The sequence below is a fragment of the Mauremys mutica genome, chromosome 9 (assembly GCF_020497125.1).
Source record: "Mauremys mutica isolate MM-2020 ecotype Southern chromosome 9, ASM2049712v1, whole genome shotgun sequence".
NCBI classification, from domain to species: domain Eukaryota; kingdom Metazoa; phylum Chordata; order Testudines; family Geoemydidae; genus Mauremys; species Mauremys mutica.
The window spans coordinates 89595555-89606613 of record NC_059080.1 but is presented as its reverse complement, the minus strand read 5'-3'; positions in this window follow the sequence as shown (position 1 = coordinate 89606613).

The window sequence follows — 11059 nt, the reverse complement described above, 5'->3', positions numbered from 1 at the left end:
TTCATCTTAATCCTTGGTTCATAAGGTGATGGTGTATCACTTGCTTCCCACCAATATTATTTCCCATCTCTTTTAGCACAATAATCAGATGTGGCAGTTCAGGACTATGCTGCTTGTAACCATCTGCCTGGAACATAGAAGGAGGAGTCCAGGATGCAGAGGGATGAGTTTGGAAGAGGAATCAGGAAGTCTGTGTGTTAAGGAATGTTAAACTGCAGCTGGAGCAGCTCTGTACTAAGCTGCTTTAATAAAGAGCCAGGTTTATCTAATAAAAGTGGGGTCCCCTCGTGTTATTATCCAGGACATGGTACAAGAAACACTGTCTTCACCCCTGATTGCAATCCCAAGGTCTGTCTTCCACTTTCTGCCTATAACTCTTCCATCTGTCCTCTTGTCCCCAAACCCTTTGTGCTTCATGTCATCCACAGCTTCCTGTGCCATTCCCAGTCTCTCCCTTATCTTTAACAGTCACTCTCTCCTAGGGATCATTTCTCTCTGCCTTCAAGCACGCACACATATCCATTATCTTGAAATCCTTGCCCAACATCTCTTACTGCATGCATCCGATGAAGTGGGCTGTCGCCCTTGAAAGCTTATGCTCAAATAAATGTGTTAGTCTCTAAGGTGCCACAAGTACTCCTGTTCTTTTTGCCCATTCTCACTCTCTCTGCTGGCCTGTGGCTCCTGGATTTCCAACAGGTCAGGGGTTGGTAACACTGGTTTAGTATTCCTCTGTGGTCTTTGAGGAAAAAATGAGTAACAAAGCACTGTCCATTACTGTCTTGGATCATTGAGCTATTAGGATGCATGAAAGATTAACAAATTCATGACACACATCCGCGCCCTCTCTGCATGACTGAGCTGTGCCTTTCAGGGAAGCTATGCCACTGCTAGGCCTGTTTCTTATTTACAGTAGAGGCCCTTTAAGCCACACTGGTGGTGTAAAAATGGTGTAAATAACATCTAGAGCAGTGTAAAGGGAACTTTGTGTACATGAAAATCAGGCTCAACCATATCTTTGGTAGGAGACAGAGAAAGTGGTTTTAATTATATTGGCTCATTATTTTTTAATTTCAATATTTTAAAGCTGAGTCATAAGTAAAGACTGACAGCGAATTTTACCCATTGTACATTGGATTCATTGTAAATATTGCTAATTGTGTCTATTGTGAAATGCAAAATAATTAGTTAATGTATGAGGAAATAAAGTATATTCACATGGATTAGTACGAATAAGTGGTGGTGTGGCTATTTTTGCCAGTTAGCTATTTTTAATCAGATAATTGCAAGGCAACAAAGCCTTTCAATACAAGCAGTTTAACTATAATAGTTCTGGAATTGTAAATAAAATTGAGTAAAATTCAATAACTAGAAAAATATAAGAGCAAGACTATGATTCTCTTATTTGCATGGAGTCAACAGGACTATCCATGGGGTCAGGCTCACTAAACATGAGTCAGTGGTATTTTGGTCTGACCTGAAATTGTTTGATTTACAAATGTTGGGGCATCCTGGACTGTTACATTCAGAAAAAGCTCAGACCGAGCAGCTATCTGAAAAACTGTCTTTGGAGACAGGGCAGGATTATTGTCCTCTGACTGAACATTCTCCACTGCTCTGCCTAACCAACATTTAAATATCTGCAGTTACTCATATATCACAAGTGATGGGCCTATGATAGATTTAGCCAAGACATGGTTCAGCAAAGCACCTAAGCATGTGCTTAACTTTAAACATGCACTAATGTGCTTTACTGAGATAAAGCTGGACATGTCCATCCATTTATTTCGTGCAATATCTTTTTGTTACCAAGACTGCTGCCACCTAACAACAAGCATGTGCATCTTTTTTCTGCAGATTGTTCCTGGAAAATTACCCAAGGCCATTGCTTCTTATGGAACCAAACATTTACTACTGGGCTTGCAGAAACTCTGAAGTGAGATGGTGGCATAGCCAGAGATGATTTTTTCCTGAAGCCCAATTAACCTGAGTATAAAACAGTAGGAGGGTAACAAACTATAAATTAATTATTTAATCAAAATAATGTGATTTATACAACTAATTATATAAGCTATTAATATATCTTATTGTTAGATATTTAATATTGAAATCAATGCGAGTGACAAATACTATGAAAAATCAGATCACGATATTTAGGTGTCTAATTTTAAGCATCCAAATCTGGAAAGTTGGCCTCAATCCACAAAGTCTCATTCTAAGTAGGAAATTGGAATAATTTAATGGCTACACAAACAGATGATAGGGAAGTTGGATTTGATTGCTATTAGCAGTGGCTACCTTCACAGCTACTTCTCACAGCTTCCCTGCAACATACTTAAATAGTCTTAATTTCATTCATAAAATGAAGATAAGTGACAAGCCCATGGTCACAGAAAGAATTAGTGTCAGGTCTCAGTAGTTACTAGAGACTCCCAGTTCTGTGCTCTGACAATTAGATCACAGCCTTCCTGTCTTGATTTGTTGACTGCAAACCCAGTCCTTCTTTAAAATGACATTTTGCAGTCCATTAATACAAAACACTGACCTGCCATTTTCTAAACAAATATGTGGCCTTTGTAGTTAAAAAGATATTGCTGTGGGAACTGTTACCTGCTGAAAATAACAGAACTTTTTAATGTTCAGATTTCGTAGTGGTCACCCACAACACTACCTGGCTGCTTAGATGCCTCTCTAGTGCCTCCAGAATCTACCTGGCACCAGAGCTGTCCCTTGGGTAGGGCGAATGAGGGCGACCACCCCGGGCCCCGCGCTTTGGGGGGCCCTGCACTTCGATAAAATCTGGACTGTCCTGATATTTAGCTCCTTGTCCCGTATCCCGACCGATGTACAATTGGGATGCCATTTGTCCTGATATTCAGGTGAGGAGGTGGGTGGGAAGGTGAGGCGGTTGGGCCAGCAGGGTGAGGAGGCGAGCAACAGGTGGGCAGGCAGGAGGGGGGTGAGGAGGCAGGTGGGCAGGCAGACAGCAAGGAGGAGAGCGGAGGTATATTGTGTGGTATATTGAAAACTGTGTCAAAATGACAAGCTATTGCTTGCAGGCTAGGGAGCCTAGAGTAGTCAGTCAGCACAGATCCAGCCTAGAGGAAAGTGGATTGAGTTGTGTGTCTCTGCCTTTGGAAGCAGTCTGCTTGTCTTTCTCTCTCTCCAATTATGGTTCTTGTGAGTTAGGGTTCTGGATTCTAAGAAATAAAGTTGTTTTATGTTGTAACCTTCCTGAAAGATTAAAAAACAAAATATTCAACTTCCAGAGTGTTTCTCTGTGACCGGAAAAGGCTCTTGCAGTTCCCTGTGGTGGGGAAAGGCTCTGTTGTGTGGAGCTACCAGAGCCTTTCCCTGCTTCCTTCCTGCTGCCAGAGCCTTTCACTGCAGTAGGGGGAAGGCTCCAGCAGCAGGGAGGCTGTGGGATGCTACACTCCTAAAAATAGCAGTATGGATAGGAGAGGCACTGCTTGGGTGTAGAGAGAGCTGCGTAGGGTACATACCCTAAGGTTCTGGCATGTCTGTACTCTACTCGCCTAAGCTGTCCCTCAGCATCTGCACTGCTATTTATACCAATGCCAGCTGGGTGTGTAGTGTCTGTACTCTACACGCCATGATGAACATACCTTGTGTATATGCCATGAACTTAACATTTAGCCTCTCTGTGCCTCAGTTCTCTATCTGTAAAATGGGGATAATACTTCCGTACTTCATATGGGTGATGTGAGGATAAACACTTTAAAGGTTTGGAGGTGCTCAATTACTATGGGAATGGGGGCGATATAAGTATGATAGATGATAATAAGGGACAGATTAGATTGGCGTCTCTTGTTATCTTGGTGAGGCTTGTTATCATAACTTATGCCGGTGAAGGCTGAGCAAAGTTTCCCTGACATGCTGTTCCTTGTCCTATCACCTTAACAGCCATCATTCAGGGAGGGAGAATTAACTTCCAGCATTAGACCTCTTACCTTCCAAATAACATCAGTCTACTGGCAAGCTTTAAATCAATTTCTCTGAACCAGCAAAGGGGAAACTGAGAGTTATAAATCTAGGCCCCAATTCAGGAAAGTACTTAAGCTTGTGCTTAAATTCCATTGATTTTTATGGGATTTATGCATGCGTGTACGTGCTTTCCCGAATAGGGCTGCTTTCCTGAACTAGAGTGCTAGCCATGTTGAGCTATACAATGAGCCATTTCTCTGTGTCACCTGTGTCAGTAATACGTTCTCCTGGTCCTGGAGGGTCCGACTGAGGAGTTAGAATATCTGGTTAAGAAATGCCTTTCTTTGCTGAGGCTTTTTGTTCAAAGTGCACGTTTTGCTCCCCTTTTTAGAGCTGCAGGAGCTGAAGTAACTGATGACAGATCGTCCTCAGAAGCTGACAGTTTGAACTGCCATGTTCTTTCACATTAAACCACAGGTTTCAGGATTCAGATATGACAGAGAGTCAGAGCATGAGGGAGACATGAATGATCCAAGTGATGTATTCTTTAGCCAGGTAGTTGTGACCAAATGCTGCTCTCAGTGACACCAATTGAAATCCAATGAGCTCAGGGAAGTTTCTTTGGATTTACAATGATGTAACAAAGGAGAATTTTCCCCTATTTCCTAAAGACAAGATTGTGACTTACCATATGTGGCCACATAGGAATTAAGGCGCACGTTAAGATTTCTCCTTATGACTTCCCTGCATTGCTCGCCTGAGGGGGAGGAAGTGGGGTGAAAGCACGATCCACAAGGCAGCTATGACCTATGCAGGTCAGGGGTCAGTAGAAAGTGAGCAAAGAGAGGTGGGGGCGAAAGAGGTGGACCCTGGGCTCCTCCCCCTCCAACATGCGGCCAGCACAGCTGAGATCCACAGGGAGGTACAATAATCTACTTTTGGCATGGGCTGGTGGCTTCCTTCTTGGACCAAGGGCAGAACTTGGGATGACACAAAAAGTCTTGCCCTAAATTTAAAAATGTTGTTGTTGACCAGCTATTTATTATGGGCCAGATTCTGCTCAGAGGTACATGGGTGCAACGGTTGTCCCATTGACTCCATAAAGGAGAGCAGAATCTACTGCGCATGTGCTTTGTGTGGTTCCTCTGTCAGCCTGTTGCAGCTCCCCATTCTTAGAATCACTGGCAGCTGCTTTTCTCTCTATTGTTTAAACTGTAAATATGAGTATGTCTGCAGCAGAGGTGTGGTGAACACCAAGCCTCTGCATTAAAGCATGGTTTGATTTACTGTGTGATAAATGTGCTTCCCTAGCATTTGCTGAAACAACACAGAGATTACTAATGGTCCATTAGGTTAATTTCCTATGCGTGGCCCATGGATACAGTTTGAGATTCACTTAGCTAAGATTCTGATCCTGCAGTCCCTCCACACATGGTGCTGTCGTGGAAGTCAATGGGAATTCTGCGCATGGGGTCTGATAACAAAGCCTACTGAAGTCAGTGGGAGTCTTTCCATTGACTTCTCTGAGCGTTCCATTGGGCCTATGGTGAGCTTGCTGGATTGGGCCCCTAGCATCCACTTTTCCTGTGAGAAGAGCCTGACTTCAGGTGTCTGTCAGTAAATTCAGCCATTCCTGGCTAAATGATTAATCTGGTCAGTAAACACCCACCATCTAAACTCTGTTGTCCAATCTAGCCAAATTCCAAGCCAAATGGAATCTCCTTGATTGTCCTGATGCGTGTAAGAATGAATACAATGTGATTGGGAAGATCTTGTGTCCCTGCCACAAAAAACTGGTACGCACTCAGATGATGCTCAGACAAAAAGAGGATAACCAGGAGGTCAGCTGAAGTCTGAAGATGGTTGAGTCATTCAGGACCAGGGACTGGGTCAAAAGCTTTTGTCGCTCTCACTCACTCACATGCATACAATAGCTTTCTTTATTTAAAAATGATTGGGATTTATTTGAAGAATGTGGAAGCCCAGACACGCTCCTTGGCAATCTGTTCTGTTTTCGTAAAGGTGCTACAGCACTTACTTTATGCTGGTGGGCAGCTGCAGTTTATCTCCTGCTGTGAGCACTAGTTCTGTTTTCTTTCATTCATACAAGGCACATGCGCCAGTGAGCTTTCTTTTTTTTAATGAAATCTTGTCACTTGGAGAATTTATCCCATAGAAGAGCCAAATTCAGAGGTGATATCTAAGGTGGCTTAGGAGACTCTAAGGCCCCAATTCAGCAAAGCATTTAAGCACATGCTTAAGTCTATCTCTATTCAGCACAGCACTTAAGCACATGCTTAACTTTAAGCACATGCTCAGGTTCCACTGAAGTCAACAGGACATGTGCATGTGATGATGTACTTTGCTAAGTAAGGCTGGATAGCTGAACTGGGGCCTAAATGAATTCTAGTTCATCAGCATGTAACGTTTATCAATTTACATCCATTCATCCCCACTTAGGTCTTGTCTACACATAAACTTGAACCCATTTAACTAAAGTATGTTTTAAACCTGATTTAGTTAAATCAGTGCAAAACTCTGGCCTGGTCTATGCTATGAGTTTATGTCGAATTTAGCAGCGTTAAATCGAATTAACCCTGCACCCGTCCACACAACGAAGCCCTTTACTTTGATATAAAGGGCCCTTAAAATCGATTTCTCTACTCCTCCCCGACGAGGGGAGTAGCGCTGAAATCGACACTGCCATTTTGAATTAGGGTTAGTGTGGCCACAATTCGACAGTATTGGCCTCCGGGAGCTATCCCACAGTGCACCATTGTGACCGCTCTGGACAGCAATCTGAACTCGGATGCACTGGCCAGGTAGACAGGAAAAGCCCTGCGAACTTTTGAATTTTATTTCCTGTTTGCCCAGCGTGGAGCGCTGATCAGCACAGGTGACCATGCAGTCCCAGAATCCAAAAAGAGCTCCAGCATGGACCGTATGGGAGATACTGAATCTGATCTCTGTATGGGGAGATGAATCTGTTCTATCAGAACTCCATTCCAAAAGACAAAATGCCAAAACTTTTGAAAAAATCTCCAAGGCCATGATGGACAGAGGCCACAACAGGGACTCAACACGGTGCTGCGTGAAACTTAAGGAGCTGAGACAAGCGTACCAGAAAGCCAAAGAATCAAATGGACGCTCACGGAAGGAGGGGCGACTGACGACTGTAGCTATCCCACAGTTCCCACACTCTCCAAAAACAATTTGAATTCTGGGCTGAGCTCCAAAAGCCTGAAGGGTCAAAAACATTGTCACGGGTGGTTCAGGGTATATGTCGTCACTGCCCCCCCCCCCGCGCCCCGAAAGCAAAGGGGAAAAAATCGTTTCTCGCCTTTTTTCAATGTCACCATATGTCTACTGGATGCTGCTGGCAGACGCGGTGCTGCAGCGCTACACAGCAGCATCCCCTTGCCTTGCGGACGGCAGACGGTACAGTATGACTGGTATCTGTCAGCGTCATCCCGTGGGTGCTCCTGGCTGGCCTCGGTGAGGTCGGTCGGGGGCACCTGGGCAAAAATGAGAATGACTCCCAGGTCATTCTTTTCTTTAAGTTTTGTCTAATGGAGATTCAGTCCTGCCTGGAATATCATGGCAGCTGGAGGCTTCTGCCTCAGGCTGCTCTCCCAGTCAGTAGCACCGCGCGGTCGCGCCTACCCCAGCCTACACCTTGCTACCAGGGCTCACAAACAGATACTTAGACCTCTACATTTTGCTGCAAATAAAAAAATTAAGCTGCTCTTTAGAACTGTCCCCCAACATACATATCCTAGGACATTTTGTATTTTACCAGTGTCAACCAAAGACCCACACACAAATGGAGATTCAATCCTGCCTGTGCTTCTATCCTAGTGCTTATCACAGATTCCCATTTTCAGCTATAGGCTGAGCAAGTGCAGAATGATGGTTCACTCTACTTCGCTGTAAACCAACCGCCCTCCGCTCCCCCCTTTGATCTCTGCTTGCAGAGGCAATAAAGTCAGTGTTGTTTCAAATTCATGCGTTCTTTATTACTTCATCACACAAATGGGGGGATAACTGCCACGGTAGGGTGACCAGATGACAAAGATGAAATATCGGGACGTGGGGGGGGCGGGGGCAGCGGAGGGGAAAAAAAAGCTGGAGCACCCCCCCGCCACCGCCACGCCCCACCTCAGCAGCCGCCAGAAGCTGGACTGGAGCAGTTTGCAGGGTAAGTGCTGGGGGCCACCCCCTCCTTCCAGGCTTGCGCTGATCAGCTGTATGGCGGCGCAAGCCTGGGAGGGAGGAGGAATGTAGTGTGCTTGGGGAAGAGACGGGGCCAGGGCAGGGATTTGGGGAGGGATCCAATGGGGGCAGTGAGGGGGTGGGGCTGGGGGCAGGGCCAGGGTGGGGATTTGGGGAGGGATCCAATGGGGGAAGGAGGGCGTGGGGCTGCGGGAGCGGGGGTGAGAGCACCTCCGGGCTCTGCCTGTGCCAGAGTGGAGGGCAAAATTGCTTGTTTGTCCAGTTCGGTCAGGACATGGGACAAACAAGCAAATATCAGGACAGTTCCGATAAAATCGGGACGTCTAGTCACCCTAGCCCAGGAGGGGTGGGGAAGAAGGGAAGCAACGGGTGGGGTTGTTGCAGGGGCACCCCCTAGAATGGCATGCAGCTCATCATTTCTGCAGGATGTCTGGAGCTGTGACCCGGAGCGGCCATTTGCGTCTCTGGTTCTTTACTAGGCTTGCCTGATATTCTAGGCAAGATTGACTCTCCATTAGACAAAACTTAAAGAAGAGAATGACCTGGGGAGTCATTCCCATTTTTGTCCAGGCGCCCCCAACTGACCTCACCGAGGCCGGCCAGGAGCACCCATGACAGCAGCAGACGGTACAGTATGACTGGCAGCCGTCTTTGTCAGCTTGCAAAGCAGCAGATGGTATAGTATGGCTGGTAACCGTCTTTGCTAACTTGCAAAGGCAAGGGGATGCTGCTGTGTAGCACTGCAGTACCGCATCTGTCAGCAGCATACTGTGACATTGAAAAAAGTCTGAACGGACTCCATGGTTGCCGTGCTATGGCGTCTGCCCAGGCAATCCAGGGAAAAGGGCATGAAATGATTGTCTGCCGTTGCTTTCACGGAGGGAGGATTGACTGATGACATTTACCCATAACCACCCGTGACAAATTTTTGGCCCCATCACGCATTGGGATCTCAACCCAGAATTCCAATAGGCGGGGGAGACTGCGGGAACTATGGGATAGCTATGGGATAGCTACCCACAGTACAATGCTCCGGAAATCGATGCTAGCCTCGGTACATGGACGCACACCGCCGAATTAATGTGCTTAGTGTGGCCACGTGCACTCGACTTTATACAATCTGTTTCCAAAAATCGATTTCTGTAAAATCGGAATAATCCCGTAGTGTAGACATAGCCTCTGTGTGATTTATGTTAAATCAATTTTAAAAGTCCTTAAATCAATTTAGTTTAATTTGGTAAGTAAACTAAATTGTAAATCAACGAAGTAAACTACATTGATACGAGTTGTAGGTGTGGACAAAGCCTTTGACTCACTTACACACCACTTTTGACTTTGAAACAGGGAGATGACATGAGCAGCGTACTCCTTGCCCTTTCTTGGCACTGTGAATGTATAACCAGGAATAGAGTTCTACCTTCTTACTTCTCACACAAGTCCAGAAGTACATCTTCACTTCAGTACAGTCGGCCTGGTCTACCCAGGGGTCGGGGGGAGGAATCGATCTAAGTTATGCAACTTGAGCTACATGAATAGCGTAGTATCAAGTATCAGAGGGGTAGCCGTGTTATGAATAGCGTAGCTGAAGTTGACATGCTTGGATCTACTTACTGGGGTGTCTTCATTGCGGTAGGTCAACTGCTGACGCTCCCCCGTCAACTCCGCATCTGCTTCTCGCGCCGGTAGAGTACCAGAGTAGACGGGAGAGTGCTCGGAGGTCAATATAGCGCATCTTCACTCCGGATCACTCCGGAGATAAGTGTAGACATGCCCCTTCGTGCTGTGCTATTACTCTGTGTGCCTTATAGCATTTTATGTGAAGAATTACCAAAACCTATTTGTTATATGCAAGGAGCCAAATCCTCAGAAATACCGAGCAACTGCAAACTCCCACTGAAATCTGTTATGATTCTCTACCCTACATCCTAGCCTATGTCCCTAATATCTACGGATCAATAATAAATTGGGCAAAAATCCCAAAGAGAAACATGTCTAAATGAGAGATGTGGCCGAGCCTCAGATTTTCACAATGTTCAGGATTATTTAGATGCATTGGTTTGGGCCCATCTCTACTCACTGTTGAATCCAACCCAAACGTGAAAAGCTGTTAATTCCCTTGTCCTGTCAACCAACCTATATGTAGGTACTGTATTTTGCTCTGCCTAGTGTCTGAATACAATATTAAAAAATGGTGTTTGTAAAATCTACACTTTCCACGTGCTTTTTTCCCCCCCCCCCCCCACAGAGTTCCTCACATCTTCTTGTCAACTGCTGGAAATGGGCCATTTTCATTACCACTACAATGGGCCATTTTCATTACCACTATCTCTCCTGCTGATAATGGCTCACCTTAACTGATCACGCTCCTTATAGTGTGTATGGTAACACCCATTGTTTCATCTTCTCTGTGTGTATATGTATTTTCCACTGCATGCATCCGATGAAGTGGGCTGTAGCCCACGAAAGCTTATGCTCAAATAAATTTGTTAGTCTCTAAGGTGCCACAAGTACTCCTGTTCTTTTTGCGGATACAGACTAACACGGCTGCTACTCTGAAAACTTTCCAAGCACACACTGATGAAAAGGAGGATATGGTCAAAAATAGCAAATAAAAGCTAAAAATGTGGGGAAAACTTCAAAAGGTTCAGACTCCTTCCCCTCTCAAAAATAAATACACTTCAATACCTATAGTTCTTGTGGCTGACCCTCTGACAGCTCAAAAATCAATTGGAATAGATTAACGGACTGAACTTTTCTCCTTAAGTTAAAGTTTTACTTGCACATGCACCCGGTGCAAAGATTCCTTTTTTCTTCTTTACAAAGTACATTTTATGCCCATGTGAAAGGTGTCTGACTGACTACACTGGAATCTTAGGTCCTC